Raw genomic sequence first — 20,938 nt, 5'->3', positions numbered from 1 at the left:
GTTGCGTGTTATATAGGGTAGGGAAAACCCCCTACGTGGCAGTACATGAGGTGTACGTGTATAGTCGGAGTACTACTCCGTACATATACATGTACCATATTACATATGCTAACATCCCCCCTTAATCTAAAGCGCGGGAGAGATTTAGATTACGCTTAAACTCATCTAAGCTTTTCACCGGAAGAGCCTTAGTGAACCCATCAGCTATTTTGTCCTTGGTGGAAATAAATTTGATAGCCAGTCGATTGTGTGCAACACGTTCACGAACAAAGTGATAATCTATCTCAATATGCTTTGTGCGAGCATGAAAATCAAGATTTGCCGAGAGATATGTAGCCCCCAGATTATCGCACCAAAGACAAGGCTTCTCTCGAAGATGGACGCCAAGTTCACGAAGGAGAGCTTCCACCCATATTAATTCTGTTGTAGCATTCGCCAATACTTTATAATCAGCTTCAGTATTGGAGCGAGACACAAAATCTTGTTTCCGAGCAATCCAAGAGACCAAATTTGGACCAATGAAAATAGCAAAACCTCCAGTGGAGCGTCGATCCTCAATACATCCTGCCCAATCGGCATCTGAAAAGACACTAAGGAGTGTAGAAGAAGATTATCTAAATGTAATACCAAGTTGATATGTATTTTTAACATAACGAAGTATGTGTTTAACTGCAGTCCAATGAGCAGTAGTGGGTGCATGAAGGTATTGGCAGACCTTGTTTACCGAAAAGGACAAGTCTGGACAAGTAAGAGTAAGGTATTGAAGAGCACCAACAATGCTTCGATACTGAGAGCTGTCCTGAGGACCAAGAAGAGTACCTTCATGTAATGATAGTGGCTCAGATGGAGACAGGTGCGTAGGCGCCGGCTTGCAATCAAGCATACCAACCTTGGCAAGAAGATCATGTGCATATTTTGCTTGGGTGAGGAGAAGACCATCAGCCGTCCGTTTGACTTCAATACCAAGAAAGAAGTGAAGTGCACCCAAATCTTTAATAGCAAAGTGAGCATTAAGATCCTGAAGCAAGACTGATATAGCGCGATCAGAGGAGCTAGTCACAATAATATCATCCACATAAATCAGAACGAATATAGTAACTCGAGACTTGTTGTAGAGGAATAAGGAGGTATCAGCCTTGGAGGGAATAAAACCAAAATCCTGTAACTTGGCACTCAGCCAAGAATACCACGCTCGAGGAGCTTGCTTAAGTCCATAAAGAGCTTTATCAGTCTGCAAACATGACGTGGAGCATCAGGATGTTCAAAACCAGGTGGTTGCTTCATATAGACTTCCTCTTCCAGAACACCATGAAGAAACGCGTTCTTGACATCTAGCTGCCGAAGACTCCAACCACGGGAGACATCAATAGAGAGGACAATTCTGATAGTAGCAATTTTAATAACTGGACTGAACGTTTCTTCATAATCAATGTCATACCTTTGTTTAAAACCTTTAGCAACAAGACGTGCTTTGTAATGGTCAATTGTACCATCAGTACGACGCTTGATACGATAAACCCACTTGCAATCTATCAGATTTTTGGTTTTGCTGGAGGGAACAAGAGTCCATGTTTTATTCTCCATGAGGGCATTATATTCTTCTTGCATTGCACCACGCCAATGAGGATCACTGAGAGCTGCAGATAAGTTCCGAGGTTCTCCTGTAGAGGCAAGCATGCCATAGCGAACAGTGCCGTCAGTATATTTTTTTGGTTGTCGAATACCTTGTTGCAAATGTGTGCGAGGTCGAGGTGGAGGAGGGGCAGCAGCAGCCGGTTGCACTACCGAGGCTCCAGCAGGAGCGCTGCTTGCAGCATGCATGGGCGTGGGCTGCGGGGAAGACGAGGCGCCACTGCGACGCGCATGGGAGGACGGCGACGTGGCAGCGCTGGGCTGCTCCAGCGTGGCCGAATCCTCCTCGGAAGCTGACGACGCGGCGCGGGAGCTCAGTGATGGCGACGCGGGAGGATCCTCCTCAGGATCAGCGCCGACAGAGGTGTTAGCAGATTCGGCGCCATAGTCCAAATTTGAACCTCCTTCGGTATGATTTTCAGCAAGAGAGTGCGACGGTGTGGGGGCATCATTTTGAGCAATATTTCCACCAGCAGCTGTAGTATCCTGTGAAGCATCATAGAAAGGAACCGTGACATGCACAACAGTAGTCATATGATCATCAGTTATAGAGGCACTCTCATGAGAGGTATGTGTGGGTAAAAGGAGGATTTCTTGTTTGAGAAGAGCACCGGCATTGGGATGTAGGGCTTGAAAGGGAAAAACGTTTTCATCGAAAACAACATCACGAGATATGTAGACACGGCCTGTAGATACATCAAGACATTTAACTCCTCTATGCATGGGACTATAGCCAAGGAAAACACACCGTTGTGAGCGAAAAGTGAGCTTGCGTTTGTTATAGGGACAAAGGTTGGGCCAACAAGCACAACCAAAAATACGAAGTGCGTCATAGTTAGGCATGATGTGAAGAAGGCGCTCAGCTGGAGACTGAAAATCAATAACTTTGCTAGGGAGCAAGTTAATGAGAAAGGTGGTAGTAAGAAAAGCTTCGTCCCAATATTTAAGAGGCATCGATGCATTTGCAAGCAAGGCAAGACCAACTTCAACTATATGACGATGTTTGCGTTCAGCAGAGCCATTTTCTTGGTGAGCATGAGGACATGAAACATGATGTGAAATGCCAGCCTTTTGAAAGAAAGAGCTTAATTTTTCATACTCACCCCCCAGTCAGTTTGCATAGTGACAATTTTCCTATTAAACTTACGCTCAACATATTGCTGAAAATTAAGAAAGTTTTGATAAACATCGGAGCGCTTTTTAAGCAAATAGATCCAAGTAAATTTGCTAAAATCATCAATGAAGCTTACATAGTACGCATGTTTCCCAACAAGACTTGTTCCAGAGGAATAGTGGATCAACTAGTGGAGATAGGGTATGGCAACTCGTGCCTCTTGGCAAGTTGACAAGAGTCACATACATAAGGAGTACTCTCTAGGGTGTAGTCTATTTTATTTCTTCTAAGAACTTGTTGAACGACAAATGAAGAAGGATGTCCTAGACGGCGATGCCACGTGAAGGAGGACGGCTTTATTATGATGAAGGCATGCTTGGAGGTCGCTGAGGTGATGGGCGTCAGGGGATAGAGGCCTCCATAGCACGGGCCTCTAAACAGAATTCGGGGTGTTGCTCGGTCCTTTATCAAAAACTGAAAAGGATGAAACTCAATAAATACATGATTATCAAGAGTAAATCGATGTACTTATAGGAGATTTTTAGTGGCATTAGGAACATGTAAGATATCAGTAAGGCTGAAGGAATTATGAGGAGTGCTTAAAACTGAGTGACCAATATGACTAATATGCATACATGTGCCGTCTGCAGTACGCACACGGTCTTCTCCTAGATATGGATCATAGGTGGTAAGCTTGTTCAGCTGACCAGTGAGATGCTCAGTAGCCCCTGTGTCGTAGTACCAGTTGGTGTCAACTCCATGAGTAGCAACAAAATTTGCACCTTTGTTGCCACGATCACCACGGTCAGCACGGTTGGAGCGATAATCTTCATTGCGCCACCAGCAGTCACGAGCAGGATGCTCATGGATGTCACATATCTGGCAGGTGACGTCGACGTAGGGCGTGGGGCGACGGTCGCGACAGCGACCACCATCATCGCGGCGGCGACGATCATCATCATAGCGACAGGGGCGATCGTCGCGGTACTCCTGGCGTGGACGGTCTTGGTGTCGCCGATCATCATAGCGAGGCCGGTCATCTTGACGTGGACGACGGTCGTCATAGCGGGGGCGATCCTCCTGGCGCTCCTCCTGACGCGGGCGGCGATCATCATGGCGAGGGCGATTGTCGCGGTGACCACGTTGGCAGAGGAGGTGAACCCTGGCTCATCGGTCTTGTGCTGCCGATCAAAGGCTTGTACTTGAGTGAGGAGCTCGGCGAGGGTGTTGTTGGGGTTGGCATTGACAGCAGTACGAAGATTGTTGTAGTGGCTCCCGAGGCCTTGCAGGACGTAGTGGACAAGTTCATCATCATCGAGAGGTTTTCCCACCGCGGCAAGTTCGGCGGCGATACACTTCATCTTGGCAACATATTTTTCAGTGGACATATCACCTTTGCGCGTGTCATTGAGAGCTGAGCGAAGCTGTTGGATCCTGGTCTTGGACTGGCCAGAGACGTGGGCGTTGAGGGCTGCCCAAACGGCAGCCGAGGAGTCGAGGCCGACGACGTGAGCGAGCACATCGGGTGACAGCGCATTGATACGTCTCCAATGTATCGATAATTTCTTATGTTCCATGCTACTTTATTGATGATACCTACATGTTTTATACATACTTTATGTCATATTTATGCATTTTCCGGCACTAACATATTAACAAGATGCCGAAGAGCCAGTTGTTGTTTTCTGGTGTTTTTGGTTTCAGAAATCCTAGTAAGGAAATATTCTCGAAATTGGACGAAATCAACGCCCAGGATCTTATTTTTCCACGAAGCTTCCGGCCTGTTGTGTGGGCCCCTCACGTCGCCCCTAAACCTACCTCTTCGCCTATAAGAAGCCTTCGTCGATAATAACTCCAGTACCGAGAGCCACGATACGGAAAACCTTCCAGAGACGCCGCCGCCGCCAATCCCATCTCGGGGGATTCAGGAGATCGCCTCCGACACCCTGCCGGAGAAAGGAATCATCTCCCGGAGGACTCTACACCACCATGGTCGCCTCCGGAGTGATGTGTGAGTAGTTCACCCCTGGACTATGGGTCCATAGCAGTAGCTAGATGGTCGTCTTCTCCTAATTGTGCTATCATTGTTGGATCTTGTGAGCTGCCTAACATGATCAAGATCATCTATCTATAATACTATATGTTGCCTTTGTTGGGATCCGATGAATAGTGAATGCTATGTTATGTTGATTATCAATCTATCATCTATGTGTTGTTTATGATCTTGCATGCTCTCCGTTGCTAGTAGAGGCTCTGGCCAAGTTTTTGCTTGTAACTCCAAGAGGGAGTATTTATGCTCGATAGTGGGTTCATGCCTCCATTAAATCTGGGACAGTGACAGAAAGTTCTAAGGTTGTGGATGTGCTGTTGCCACTAGGGATAAAACATCAATGCTATGTCTAAGGATGTATTTGTTGATTACATTACGCACCATACTTAATGCAATTGTCTGTTGTTTGCAACTTAATACTGGAGGGGGTTCGGATGATAACCTGAAGGTGGACTTTTTAGGCATAGATGCATGCTGGATAGCGGTCTATGTACTTTGTCGTAATGCCCAATTAAATCTCACACTACTCATCATAACATGTATGTGCATGGTCATGCCCTCTCTATTTGTCAATTGCCCAACTGTAATTTGTTAACCCAACATGCTTATTCTTATGGGAGAGACACCTCTAGTGAACTGTGGACCCCGGTCCATTCTTTTACATCGAATACAATCTACTGCAATACTCGTTCTTACTGTTCTCTGCAAACATCATCATCCACACTATACATCTAATCCTTTGTTATAGCAAGCCAGTGAGATTGACAACCTCACTGTTACGTTTGGACAAAGTACTTTGGTTGTGTTGTGCAGGTTCCACGTTGGCGCCGGAATCCCTGGTGTTGCGCCGCACTACACTCCTCCGCCATCAACCTTCAACGTGCTCCTTGGCTCCTACTGGTTCGATAAACCTTGGTTTCTTACTGAGGAAAAACTTGCCGCTGTACGCATCACACCTTCCTCTTGGGGTTCCCAACGGACGCGTGTTGTACGCGTATCAAGCTCTTTTTCTGGCGCCGTTGCCGGGGAGATCAAGACACGCTGCAAGGGGAGTCTCCACTTCCAATCTCTTTACTTTGTTTTTGTCTTGCTTTATTTTATTTACTACTTTGTTTGCTGCACTAAAACAAAACACAAAAAAATTAGTTGCTAGCTTTACTTTATTTACTGTCTTGTTTGCAATCTCCATATTAAAAACACAAAAAAATTAGTTACTTGCATTTACTTTATCTAGTTTGCTTTATTTACTGTTGCTAAAACGGGTACTCCTGAAAATACTAAGTTGTGTGACTTCACAACCACAAATAATAATGATTTCTTATGAACACCTATTGCTCCACCTGCTACTACAGCAGAATTCTTTGAAATTAAACCTGCTTTACTGAATCTTGTTATGAGAGAGCAATTTTCTGGTGTTAGTTCTGATGATGCTGCTGCCCATCTCAATAATTTTGTTGAACTATGTGAAATGCAAAAGTATAAGGATGTAGATGGTGACATTATAAAATTAAAATTGTTTCCTTTCTCATTAAGAGGAAGAGCTAAAAATTGGTTGCTATCTCTGCCTAAGAATAGTATTGATTCATGGACTAAATGCAAGGATGCTTTTATTGGTAGATATTATCCTTCTGCTAAAATTATATCTTTGAGAAGTAGCATAATGAATTTTAAACAATTGGATAATGAGCATGTTGCCCAAGCATGGGAAAGAATGAAATCTATGGTTAAAAATTGTCCAACCCATGGACTGACTACTTGGATGATCATCCAAACCTTTTATTCAGGACTGAATTTTTCTTCGCGGAACTTATTGGATTCAGCTGCTGGAGGTACCTTTATGTCCATCACTCTAGGCGACGCAACAAAGTTTCTTGATAATATGATGATTAATTACTCTGAATGGCACACGGAAAGAGCTCCACAAGGTAAAAAGGTAAATTCTATCGAAGAAACCTCCTCCTTGAGTGATAAGATTGATGCTATTATGCCTATGCTTGTGAATGGTAGGACAAATGTTGATCCTAATAATGTTCCTTTAGCTTCATTTGTTGCCCAAGAAGAACATGTTGATGTGAACTTCATTAAAAATAATAATTTCAACAACAATGCTTATCGGAACAATTCTAGTAACAACTATAGGTCATATCCTTATAATATTGGTAACAGTTATGGTAATTCTTATGGGAATTCTTACAACAATAATAGGAATACACCCCCTGGACTTGAAGCCATGCTTAAAGAATTTATTAGTACACAAACTGCTTTTAACAAATCTGTTGAAGAAAAGCTTGGGAAAATTGATATACTTGCTTCTAAAGTCGATAGTCTTGCTGCTGATGTTGATCTTTTGAAATCGAAAGTTATGCCTAATGAAAATAAAGATATTAAGTCATTTGCTACAGCAAACGCCATTGATACGCGTACAGCACGCGTCCGTTGGGAACCCCAAGAGGAAGGTGTGATGCGTACAGCGGCAAGTTTTCCCTCAGTATGAAATCAAGGTTTATCGAACCAGTAGGAGCCAAGAAGCACGTTGAATGTTGATTGCGGCGAGATGTAGTGCGGCGCAACACCAGGGATTCCGGCGCCAACGTGGAACCTGCACAACACAAACCAAGTACTTTGCCCCAACGAAACAGCGAGGTTGTCAATCTCACCGGCTTGCTGTAACAAAGGATTAGATGTATAGTGTGGATGATGATTGTTTGCAGAAAACAGTAGAACAATATTGCAGTAGATTGTATTTCAGTAAAGAGAATTGGACCGGGGTCCACAGTTCACTAGAGGTGTCTCTCCCATAAGATAAACAACATGTTGGGTGAACAAATTACAGTTGGGCAATTGACAAATAAAGAGGGCATGACCATGCACATACATATTATGATGAGTATTGTGAGATTTAATTGGGCATTACGACAAAGTACATAGACCGCTATCCAGCATGCATCTATGCCTAAAAAGTCCACCTTCAGGTTATCATCCGAACCCCCTCCAGTATTAAGTTGCTAACAACAGACAATTGCATTAAGTATTGCGCGTAATGTAATCAGTGACTACATCCTCGAACATAGCACCAATGTTTTATCCCTAGTGGCAACAGCACATCCATAATCTTAGAGATTTCTGTCACTTCCCCAGATTCACGGAGACATGAACCCACTATCGAGCATAAATACTCCCTCTTGGAGTTACAAGCATCTACTTGGCCAGAGCATCTACTAGTAACGGAGAGCATGCAAGATCATAAACAACACATAGATATAAATTGATAATCAACATAACAAGTATTCTCTATTCATCGGATCCCAACAAACGCAACATATAGAATTACAGATAGATGATCTTGATCATGTTCGACAGCTCACAAGGCCCGACAATTAAGCACAATGGGGAGAAGACAACCATCTAGCTACTGCTATGGACCCATAGTCCAGGGGTAGACTACTCACTCATCACTCCGGAGGCGACCATGGCGGCGTAGAGTCCTCCAGGAGATGATTCCCCTCCGGCAGGGTGCCGGAAGCGATCTCCTGAATCCCCCGAGATGGGATTGGCGGCGGCGGCGTCTCTGGAAGGTTTTCCGTATCGTGGCTCTCGGTACTGGGGGTTTTGCGACGAAGGCTATTTGTAGGCGGAAGGGCAGGTCAAGGGGCGTCACGAGGGGCCCAGATGACAGGGCCGCGCGGCCAAGACCTGGGCCGCGCCGCCCTGTAGTCTGGCCACCTCATGGCCCCACTTCGTCTCCTCTTCGGTCTTCTGGAAGCTTCGTGGCAAAATAGGACCCTGGGCGTTGATTTCGTCCAATTCCGAGAATATTTCCTTACTAGGATTTCTGAAACCAAAAACAGCAGAAAACAGCAACTGGCACTTCGGCATCTTGTTAATAGGTTAGTTCCAGAAAATGCACGAATATGACATAAAGTGTGCATAAAACATGTAGATATCATCAATAATGTGGCATGAAACATAAGAAATTATCGATACGTCGGAGACGTATCAGCATCCCCAAGCTTAGTTCCTGCTCGTCCCGAGCAGGTAAACGATAAACAAAGATAATTTCTGGAGTGACATGCCATCATAACCTTGATCATACTATTTGTAAAGCATATGTGGTGAATGCAGCGATCAAAACAATGTAAATGACATGAGTAAACAAGTGAATCATATAGCAAAGACTTTTCATGAATAGTACTTCAAGACAAGCATCAATAAGTCTTGCATAAGAGTTAACTCATAAAGCAATAATTCATAGTAGAAGCATTGAAACAACACAAAGGAAGATTAAGTTTCAGCGGTTGCTTTCAACTTATAACATGTATATCTCATGGATATTGTCAACATAGAGTAATATAATAAGTGCAATATGCAAATATGTAGGAATCAATGCACAGTTCACACAAGTGTTTGCTTCTTGAGGTGGAGAGAAATAGGTGAACTGACTCAACAATAAAAGTAAAAGAATGGTCCTTCAAAGAGGAAAGCATCGATTGCTGTATTTGTGCTAGAGCTTTGATTTTGAAAACAAGAAACAATTTTGTCAACGGTAGTAATAAAGCATATGTATCATGTAAATTATATCTTACAAGTTGCAAGCCTCATGCATAGTATACTAATAGTGCCCGCACCTTGTCCTAATTAGCTTGGACTACCGGGATCATCGCAATGCACATGTTTTAACCAAGTGTCACAAAGGGGTACCTCTATGCCGCCTGTACAAAGGTCTAAGGAGAAAGCTCGCATCGGATTTCTCGCTATTGATTATTCTCAACTTAGACATCCATACCGGGACAACATAGACAACAGATAATGGACTCCTCTTTTATGCATAAGCATGTAACAACAATTATTTTTCTCATATGAGATTGAGGATATTGTCCAAAACTGAAACTTCCACCATGGATCATGGCTTTAGTTAGCGGCCCAATGTTCTTCTCTAACAATATGCATGCTCTAACCATAAGGTGGTAGATCGCTCTTACTTCAGACAAGACGAACATGCATAGCAACTCACATGAAATTCAACAAAGGGTAGTTGATGGTGTCCCCAGTGAACATGGTTATCGCACAACGAGCAACTTAATAAGAGATAAAGTGCATAAGTACATATTCAATACCACAATAGTTTTTAAGCTATTTGTCCCATGAGCTATATATTGTAAAGGTGAAGAATGGAAATTTAAAGGTAGCACTCAAGCAATTTACTTTGGAATGGCGGAGAAATACCATGTAGTAGGTAGGTATGGTGGACACAAATGGCATAGTGGTTGGCTCAAGTATTTTGGATGCATGAGAAGTATTCCTTCTCGATACAAGGTTTAGGCTAGCAAGGCTATTTGAAACAAACACAAGGATGAAGCGGTGCAGCAAAACTCACATAAAAGACATATTGAAAACATTATAAGACTCTACACCGTCTTCCTTGTTGTTCAAACTCAATACTAGAAATTATCTAGACCTTAGAGAGACCAAATATGCAAACCAAATTTTAGCATGCTCTATGTATTTCTTCATTAATGGGTGCAAAGTATATGATGCAAGAGCTTAAACATGAGCACAACAATTGCCAAGTATCACATTATCCAAGATATTATAGCAATTTACTACATGTATCATTTTCCAATTCCAACCATATAACAATTTAACGAAGAAGAAACTTCGCCATGAATACTATGAGTAGAGCCTAAGGACATACTTGTCCATATGCTACAGCGGAGCGTGTCTCTCTCCCACACAGTGAATGCTAGGATCCATTTTATTCAAACAAAACAAAAACAAAAACAAACCGACGCTCCAAGAAAAGCACATAAGATGTGATGGAATAAAAATATAGTTTCAGGGGAGGAACCTGATAATGTTGTCGATGAAGAAGGGGATGCCTTGGGCATCCCCAAGCTTAGACGCTTGAGTCTTCTTGATATATGCAGGGGTGAACCACCGGGGCATCCCCAAGCTTAGAGCTTTCACTCTCCTTGATCATGTTGTATCATCTCCCTCTCTTGATCCTTGAAAACTTCCTCCACACCAAACTTAGAACAACTCATTAGAGGGTTAGTGCACAATCAAAATATACATGTTCAGAGGTGACATAATCATTCTTAACACTTCTGGACATTGCACAAAGCTACTGAAAGTCAATGGAATGAAAATATCCATCGAACATAACAAAACAGGCAATGCGAAATAAAAGGCAGAATCTGTCAAAACAGAACAGTTCGTATTGACGAATTTTATCGAGGCACCAGACTTGCTCAAATGAAAATGCTCAAATTGAATGAAAGTTGCGTACATATCTGAGGATCACTCACGTAAATTGGTATAATTTTCTGAGTTACCTACAGAGAATTTTGCCCAGATTCGTGACAGCAAAGAAATCTGTTTCTGCGCAGTAATCCAAATCTAGTATGAACTTTACTATCAACGACTTTACTTGGCACAACAAAACACTAAACTAAGATAAGGAGAGGTTGCTACAGTAGTAAACAACTTCCAAGACACAAAATAAAAACAAAGTACTGTAGTAAAAACCATGGGTTGTCTCCCATAAGCGCTTTTCTTTAACGCCTTTCAGCTATGCGCAGAAAGTGTGTATCAAATATTATCAAGAGATGAAGTGTCAACATCATAATTTGTTCTAATAATAGAATCAAAAGGTAACTTCATTCTCTTTCTAGGGAAGTGTTCCATACCTTTCTTTAGAGGGAATTGATATTTAATATTACCTTCCTTCATATCAATGATAGCACCAACAGTTCGAAGAAAAGGTCTTCCTAATATAATGGGACAAGATGCATTGCATTCAATATCCAAGACAACAAAATCAACGGGGACAAGGTTATTGTTAACGGTAATGCGAACATTATCAACTTTCCCCAATAGTTTCTTTGTAGAATGATCAGCAAGATTAACATCCAAATAACAATTTTTCAGCGGTGGCAAGTCAAGCATATTATAGATTTTCTTAGGCATAACGGAAATACTTGCACCAAGATCACATAAAGCATTACAATCAAAATCTTTAAACTTCATCTTAATGATGGGTTCCCAACCATCCTTTAGCTTTCTAGGAATAGAGGCTTCGCGCTCTAGTTTCTCTTCTCTAGCTTTTATGAGAGCATTTGTAATATGTTGCGTGAAAGCCAAATTTATAGCACTAGCATTAGGACTTTTAGCAAGTTTTTGTAAGAACTTTATAACTTCAGAGATGTGGCAATCATCAAAATTCAAACCATTATAATCTAAAGCAATGGGATCATCATCCCCGATGTTGGAAAAAAATTCAGCAGTTTTATCACAGGCAGTTTCAGCAGTTTTAGCAGTTTCAGGCAGTTTTTCACGCTTTGCATTAGAAGTAGAAACATTGCTAACACCAATTATTTTACCATTAATAGTAGGAGGTGCAGCAACTTGTGTAGCATTAGCATTATTGGTGGTGGTAATAGTCCAAACTTTAGCTATATTATCTTCTTTTTCATTTTCTTCTTTTTCCCACCTAGCACGCAATTCAGCCATCAATCTTATATTCTCATTAATTCTAACTTGGATGGCATTTGCTGTAGTAACAATTTTATTATGATGATTTTCATTAGGCATAACTTTCGATTTCAAAAGGTCAACGTCAGCAGCAAGACTATCGACTTTAGAAGCAAGTATATCAATTTTCCCAAGCTTTTCTTCAACAGATTTGTTAAAAGCAGTTTGTGTACTCATAAGTTCTTTAAGCATGGCTTCAAGTCCAGGGGGTGTGTTCCTATTATTGTTGTAAGAATTCCCATAAGAATTACCATAGCCGTTGCCATTATTATAAGGATATGGCCTATAGTTGTTACTAGAATTGTTCTGGTAAGCATTGTTGTTGAAATTATTATTTTTAATGAAGTTTACATCAACATGTTCTTCTTGTGCAACCAATGAAGCTAACGGAACATTATTAGGATCAACATTTGTCCTATCATTCACAAGCATAGACATAATAGCATCAATCTTATCACTCAAGGAAGAGGTTTCTTCGACAGAATTTACCTTCTTACCTCGTGGAGCTCTTTCCGTGTGCCATTCAGAGTAGTTGATCATCATATTATCAAGAAGCTTTGTTGCTTCACCAAGAGTGATGGACATAAAGGTACCTCCAGCAGCTGAATCCAATAGGTTCCGCGAAGAAAAATTCAGTCCTGCATAAAAGGTTTGGATGATCATCCAAGTAGTCAGTCCATGGGTTGGGCAATTTTTAACCAAAGATTTCATTCTTTCCCATGCTTGTGCAACATGCTCAGTATCTAATTGTTTAAAATTCATTATGCTACTCCTCAAAGATATAATTTTAGCAGGGGGATAATATCTACCAATAAAAGCATCCTTGCATTTAGTCCATGAATCAATACTATTCTTAGGCAGAGATAGCAACCAATCTTTAGCTCTTCCTCTTAATGAGAAAGGGAACAATTTTAATTTTATAATGTCACCATCTACATCTTTATACTTTTGCATTTCACATAATTCAACAAAATTATTGAGATGGGCAGCAGCATCATCAGAACTAACACCAGAAAATTGCTCTCGCATAACAAGATTTAGTAAAGCAGGTTTAATTTCAAAGAATTCTGCTGTAGTAGCAGGTGGAGCAATAGGTGTGCATAAGAAATCATTATTATTTGTGGTTGTGCAGTCACACAACTTAGTATTTTCAGGAGTACCCATTTTAGCAATAGTAAATAAAGCAAACTAGATAAACTAAATGCAAGTAACTAATTTTTTTGTGTTTTTGATATAGCAAACAAGATAGCAAATAAAGTAAAACTAGCAACTAATTTTTTTTGTATTTTGATTTAGTTCAGCAAACAAAGTAGTAAATAAAACTAAGCAAGACAAAAACAAAGTAAAGAGATTGGGATGTGGAGACTCCCCTTGCAGCGTTTCTTGATCTCCCCGGCAACGGCGCCAGAAAAAGAGCTTGATACGCGTACAGCACGCGTCCGTTGGGAACCCCAAGAGGAAGGTGTGATGCGTACAGCGGCAAGTTTTCCCTCAGTATGAAACCAAGGTTTACCGAACTAGTAGGAGCCAAGAAGCACGTTGAAGGTTGATGGCGGCGAGATGTAGTGTGGCGCAACACCAGGGAGTCCGGCGCCAACGTGGAACCTGCACAACACAAACTAAGTACTTTGCCCCAACGAAACAGCGAGGTTGTCAATCTCACCGGCTTGCTGTAACAAAGGATTAGATGTATAGTGTGGATGATGATTGTTTGCAGAAAACAGTAGAACAGTATTGCAGTAGATTGTATTTCAGTAAAGAGAATTGGACCGGGGTCCACAGTTCACTAGAGGTGTCTCTCCCATAAGATAAACAGCATGTTGGGTGAACAAATTACAGTTGGGCAATTGACAAATAAAGAGGGCATGACCATGCACATACATATTATGATGAGTATTGTGAGATTTAATTGGGCATTACGACAAAGTACATAGACCGCTATCCAGCATGCATCTATGCCTAAAAAGTCAACCTTCAGGTTATCATCCGAACCCCCTCCAGTATTAAGTTGCTAACAACAGACAATTGCATTAAGTATTGCGCGTAATGTAATCAGTGACTACATCCTCGAACATAGCACCAATGTTTTATCCCTAGTGGCAACAGCACATCCATAATCTTAGAGATTTCTGTCACTTCCCCAGATTCACGGAGACATGAACCCACTATCGAGCATAAATACTACCTCTTGGAGTTACAAGCATCTACTTGGCCAGAGCATCTACTAGTAACGGAGAGCATGCAAGATCATAAACAACACATAGATATAAATTGATAATCAACATAACAAGTATTCTCTATTCATCGGATCCCAACAAACGCAACATATAGAATTACAGATAGATGATCTTGATCATGTTCGGCAGCTCACAAGACCCGACAATTAAGCACAATGGGGAGAAGACAACCATCTAGCTACTGCTATGGACCCATAGTCCAGGGGTAGACTACTCACTCATCACTCCGGAGGCGACCATGGCGGCGTAGAGTCCTCCGGGAGATGATTCCCCTCTCCGGTAGGGTGCCGGAGGCGATCTCCTGAATCCCCCGAGATGGGATTGGCGGCGGCGGCGTCTCTGGAAGGTTTTCCGTATCGTGGCTCTCGGTACTGGGGGTTTCGCGACGAAGGCTATTTGTAGGCGGAAGGGCAGGTCAAGGGGCGTCACGAGGGGCCCAGATGACAGGGCCACGTGGCCAAGACCTGGGCCGCGCCGCCCTGTAGTCTGGCCACCTCGTGGCCCCACTTCGTCTCCTCTTCGGTCTTCTGGAAGCTTCGTGGCAAAGTAGGACCCTGGGCGTTGATTTCGTCCAATTCCTGGAATATTTCCTTACTAGGATTTCTGAAACCAAAAACAGCAGAAAACAACAACTGGCACTTCGGCATCTTGTTAATAGGTTAGTTCCAGAAAATGCACGAATATGACATAAAGTGTGCATAAAACATCTAGATATCATCAATAATGTGGCATGGAACATAAGAAATTATCGATACGTCGGAGACGTATCAGCCATCCAAGTTAGAATTAATGAGAATATAAGATTGATGGCCGAATTGCCTGCTAGGTGGGAGAAAGAAGAAGATGCTAAAGATAATGTAGTTAAAGTTTGGACTATTACCACCACTAGCAATGCTAATGCTTCACATGTTGCTGCACCTCCTACTATCAATGGTACAATAATTGGTGTTGGCAATGTTTCCACTTCTAATGCAAAGCGTGAAAAACTGCCTGAAACTGCTAAAACTGCTGAAACTGCCTGTGATAAAACTGCTGAAATTTTTTCTAATGTTGGGGATAATGATCCCATTGCTTTAGATCATAATGTTTTAGATTTTGATGATTGTCATATCTCTGAAGTTATAAAGTTCTTACAAAAACTTGCTAAAAGTCCTAATGCTAGTGCTATAAATTTGGCCTTTACAAAACATATTACAAATGCTCTCATAAAAGCTAGAGAAGAGAAATTAAATCGTGAAGCTTCTATTTCTAGGAAGTTAGAGGATGGTTGGGAGCCCATCATTAAGATGAAGGTCAATGATTTTGATTGTAATGCTTTATGTGATCTTGGTGCAAGTATTTATGTTATGCCTAAGAAAATCTATAGTATGCTTGACTTGCCACCATTGAAAAATTGTTATTTGGATGTTAATCTTGCTCATAATTCTACAAATAAACCTTTGGGAAGGGTTGATAATGTTCGCATTACGGTTAACAATAACCTTGTCCCCGTTGATTTTATTGTCTTGGATATTGAATGCAATGCATCTTGTCCCATTATATTAGGAAGATCTTTTCTTCGAACTGTTGGTGCTATTATTGATATGAAGGAAGGTAATATTAAATATCAATTTCCTCTCAAGAAAGGTATGGAACACTCCCCTAGAAAGAGAATGAAGTTACCTTTTGATTCTATCATTAGAATAAATTATGATGTTGATGCTTCGTCTCTTGATAATACTTGATACACACTTTCCGCGCCTAGCTGAACGGCGTTAAAGAAAAGCTCTTATGGGAGACAACCCATGATTTTACTACTGCACTTTTATTTTATATTTAAGTCTTGGAAGTTGTTACTACTGTAGCAATCTCTCCTTATCTTAATTTTGTTGCATTGTTGTGCCAAGTAAAGTCTTTGATAGTAAGGTTCATACTAGATTTGGAATACTGCGCAGAAACAGATTTCTTGCTGTCACGAATCTGGGATGAATTCTCTGTAGGTAACTCAGAAAATTCTGCCAATTTACGTGACTGATCCTCAGATATGTACGCAACTTTCATTCAATTTGATCATTTTCATTTGAGCAAGTCTGGTGCCTCTTAGAAATTCGTCTTTACGGACTGTTCTGTTTTGACAGATTCTGTCTTTTATTCACATTATCTGTTTTGCTATGCTTGATGGATTTCTTTGTTCCATTAACTTTCAATAGCTTTGTGCAATGTCCAGAAGTGTTAAGAATGATTTTGTCACCTCTGAACATGTGAATTTTGATTATGCACTAACCCTCTAATGAGTTGTTTTGAGTTTGGTGTGGAGGAAGTTTTCAAGGATCAAGAGAGGAGGATGATACAATATGATCAAGGAGAGTGAAAGCTCTAAGCTTGGGGATGCCCCGGTGGTTCATCCCTTCATATTTCAAGAAGACTCAAGCATCTAAGCTTGGGGATGCCCAAGGCACCCCCTTCTTCATCAACAACATTATCAGGTTCCTCTAGTGAAACTATATTTTTATTCCGTCACATCTTATGTACTTTGCTTGGAGCGTCTGTTTGTTTTTGTTTTTGTTTTGTTTGAATAAAATGGATCCTAGCATTCATTGTGTGGGAGAGAGACACGCTCCGCTGTTGCATATGGACAAATATGTCATTGGTTTTACTCATAATGTTCATGGCGAAGGTTGAAACTGCTTCGTTAATTGTTATATGGTTGGAAACGGGAAATGCTACATGTGGTAATTGGTAGAATGTCTTGAATAATTTTATACTTGGCAATTGTTATAGATCATGTTTAAGCTCTTACATCATATACTTTGCACCTATTAGTGAAGAAATACATAGAGCTTGTTGAAATTTGGTTTGCATTATTGGTCTCTCTAAAGTCTAGATATTTTCTAGTAAGGGTTTGAGCAACAAGGATGACAGTGTAGAGTCTTATAATGCTTGCAATATGTTTTTATGTGAGTTTTGCTGTACCGGTTCATGCTTGTGTTTGCTTCAAATAACCTTGCTAGCCTAAGCCTTGTATTGAGAGGGATTACTTCTCGTGCATCCAAATCCTTGAGCAATTAACTATGCCATTTGTGTCCACCATACCTACCTACTACATGGTATTTCTCCGCCATTCCAAAGTAAATTGATAGAGTGCTACCTTTAAATTTCTATCCTTTGTCTTTGCAATATATAGCTCATGGGACAAATAGCCTAAAAACTATTGTGGTATTGAATATGTACTTATGTATTTTATTTCTTATTAAGTTGCTTGTTGTGCGATAACCATGTTCCTGGGGACGCCATCAACTACCCTTTGTTGAATATTATGTGAGTTGCTATGCATGTTCGTCTTGTCTGAAGTAAGGGCGATTTACCATGAGTTGAATGGTTTGAGCATGCATATTGTTAGAGAAGAACATTGGGCCGCTAACCAAAGCCATGATCCATGGTGGAAGTTTCAGTTTTGGACAACAATCCTCAATCTCTTATGAGAATTTTAATTGTTGCTAAATGCTTATGCATTAAAGAGGAGTCCATTATCTGTTGTCTATGTTGTCCCGGTATGGATGTCTAAGTTGAGAATAATCAAAAGCAAGAAATCCAATGCGAGCTTTCTCCTTAGACCTTTGTACAGGCAGCATAGAGGTACCCCTTTGTGATACTTGGTTAAAACATATGTATTGCGGTGATAATCCAGGTAATCCGAGCTAATTAGGACAAGGTGAGGGCACTATTGGTATACTATGCATGAGTCTTGCAACTTGTAGGATATAATTTACATAACACATATGCTTTATTACTACCGCTGACAAAATTGTTTCTTGTTTTCAAAATAAAAGCTCTACCACAAATATAGCAATCGATGCTTCCCTCTTTGAAGGGCCATTTTTTACTTTTATGTTGAGTCAGTTTACCTATTTTCTCCCACCTCAAGAAGCAAACACTTGTGTTAACTGTGCATTGATTCTTACATTCTTGCATATTTGCATTCATCATATTACTTTATGTTGACAACTATCCATGAGATATACATGTTACAAGTTGAAAGCAACCGCTGAAACTTAATCTTCCTTTGTGTTGCTTCAATACCTTTATTATGAATTTATTGCTTTATGAGTTAACTCTTATGCAAGACTTATTGATGCTTGTCTTGAAAGTACTATTCATGAAAAGTCTTTGCTATATGATTCACTTGTTTACTCATTGTCTTTACCATTGCTTTGGATCGCTGCATTCATTACATATGCTTACAATAGAATTGATCAAGATTATGATGGCATGTCACTTCAGAAATTATCTTTGTTATCGTTTACCTACTCGGGACGAGTAGGAACTAAGCTTGGGGATGCTGATACGTCTCCAACGTATCGATAATTTCTTATGTTCCATGCTACTTTATTGATGATACCTACATGTTTTATACATACTTTATGTCATATTTATGCATTTTCCGGCACTAACCTATTAACAAGATGTCGAAGAGCCAGTTGCTGTTTTCTGCTGTTTTTGGTTTCAGAAATCCTAGTAAGGAAATATTCTCGGAATTGGACGAAATCAACGCCCAGGATCTTATTTTTCCACGAAGCTTCCAGAACACCGGGGGAGATACGAAGTGGGGTGACGAGGCGGCGACACGCTAGGGCTTGGGCCGCGTCGGCCTGTTGTGTGGGCCCCTCGCGTCGCCCCTAAACCTACCTCTTCGCCTATAAGAAGCCTCCGTCGATAATAACTCCAGTACCGAGAGCCACGATACGGAAAACCTTCCAGATACGCCGCCGCCGCCAATCCCATCTCGGGGGATTCAGGAGATCGCCTCCGGCACCCTGTCGGAGAGGGGAATCATCTCCCGGAGGACTCTACACCGCCATGGTCGCCCCCGGAGTGATGTGTGATTAGTTCAGCCCTGGACTATGGGTCCATAGCAGTAGCTAGATGGTCATCTTCTCCTAATTGTGCTATCATTGTTGGATCTTGTGAGCTGCCTAACATGATCAAGATCATCTATCTGTAATACTATATGTTGCGTTTGTTGGGATCCGATGAATAGTGAATGCTATGTTATGTTTATTATCAATCTATCATCTATGTGTTGTTTATGATCTTGCATGCTCTCCGTTGCTAGTAGAGGCTCTGGCCAAGTTTTTGATTGTAACTCCAAGAGGGAGTATTTATGCTCGATAGTGGGTTCATGCCTCCATTAAATCTGGGACAGTGACAGAAAGTTCTAAGGTTGTGGTTGTGCTGTTGCCACTAGGGATAAAACATCAATGCTATGTCTAAGGATGTATTTATTGATTACATTACGTACCATACTTAATGCAATTGTCTGTTGTTTGAAACTTAATACTGGAGGGGGTTCGGATGATAACCTGAAGGTGGACTTTTTAGGCATAGATGCATGCTGGATAGCGGTCTATGTACTTTGTCGTAATGCCCAATTAAATCTCACACTACTCATCATAACATGTATGTGCATGGTCATGCCCTCTCTATTTGTCAATTGCCTAACTGTAATTTGTTCACCCAACATGCTTATTCTTATGGGAGAGACACCTCTAGTGAACGGTGGACCCCGGTCCATTCTTTTACATCGAATACAATCTACTGCAATACTCGTTCTTACTGTTCTCTGCAAACATCATCATCCACACTATACATCTAATCCTTTGTTACAGCAAGCCGGTGAGATTGACAACCTCACTGTTACGTTGGGACAAAGTACTTTGGTTGTGTTGTGCAGGTTTCACGTTGGCGTCGGAATCCCTGGTGTTGCGCCGCACTACACTCCTCCGCCATCAACCTTCAACGTGCTTCTTGGCTCCTACTTGTTCGATAAACCTTGGTTTCTTACTGAGAGAAAAATTGCCGCTGTACGCATCACACCTTCCTCTTGGGGTTCCCAACGGACGCGTGTTGTACGCGTATCACACATTGAGAAGCCAGCGCAGAACTTGCTGATCGCGGGAGATCCACGCCTCATTGTCAGGGTTGACGATGGTGATCGGCTTGTTGTTGGCGTCCTCGGTGGAGACAAACTCATTGGGCGCCTTGTCCTTGCCCTCAACCAGATCAAGAACACGGGCGCCGCGCAGCGCGGGGATCACCAGCACCTTCCACACGAGCGCGTTTTCACGCGTAAGCGGCTGGGATGGAGGTGTCTCGAGCGCAGCGGCGAGAGCGGTAGCGGACATCGACGAAGAGGTGGGCATTGGACCGGAGACGAGGACGACAGCAGAGACGCAACAGCGGCGTTTGTGGTGTTTGGCTTGGTGTGAGCGGCGGCGGCAGCAACAATTGCGGCGGCGGCTAGGGTTTATAGGTTTGTTGTGTAGGCGGCGGCGGCAGCAGCGAGTGCAACGGCGGCGGCTAGGGTTTGTAGGTTTAGTGTGTAGGCGGCGGCAGCAG

The sequence above is a fragment of the Lolium perenne genome, chromosome 1, assembly GCF_019359855.2.
Source record: "Lolium perenne isolate Kyuss_39 chromosome 1, Kyuss_2.0, whole genome shotgun sequence".
Taxonomy (NCBI): domain Eukaryota; kingdom Viridiplantae; phylum Streptophyta; class Magnoliopsida; order Poales; family Poaceae; genus Lolium; species Lolium perenne.
This window is presented reverse-complemented; position numbering follows the sequence as displayed.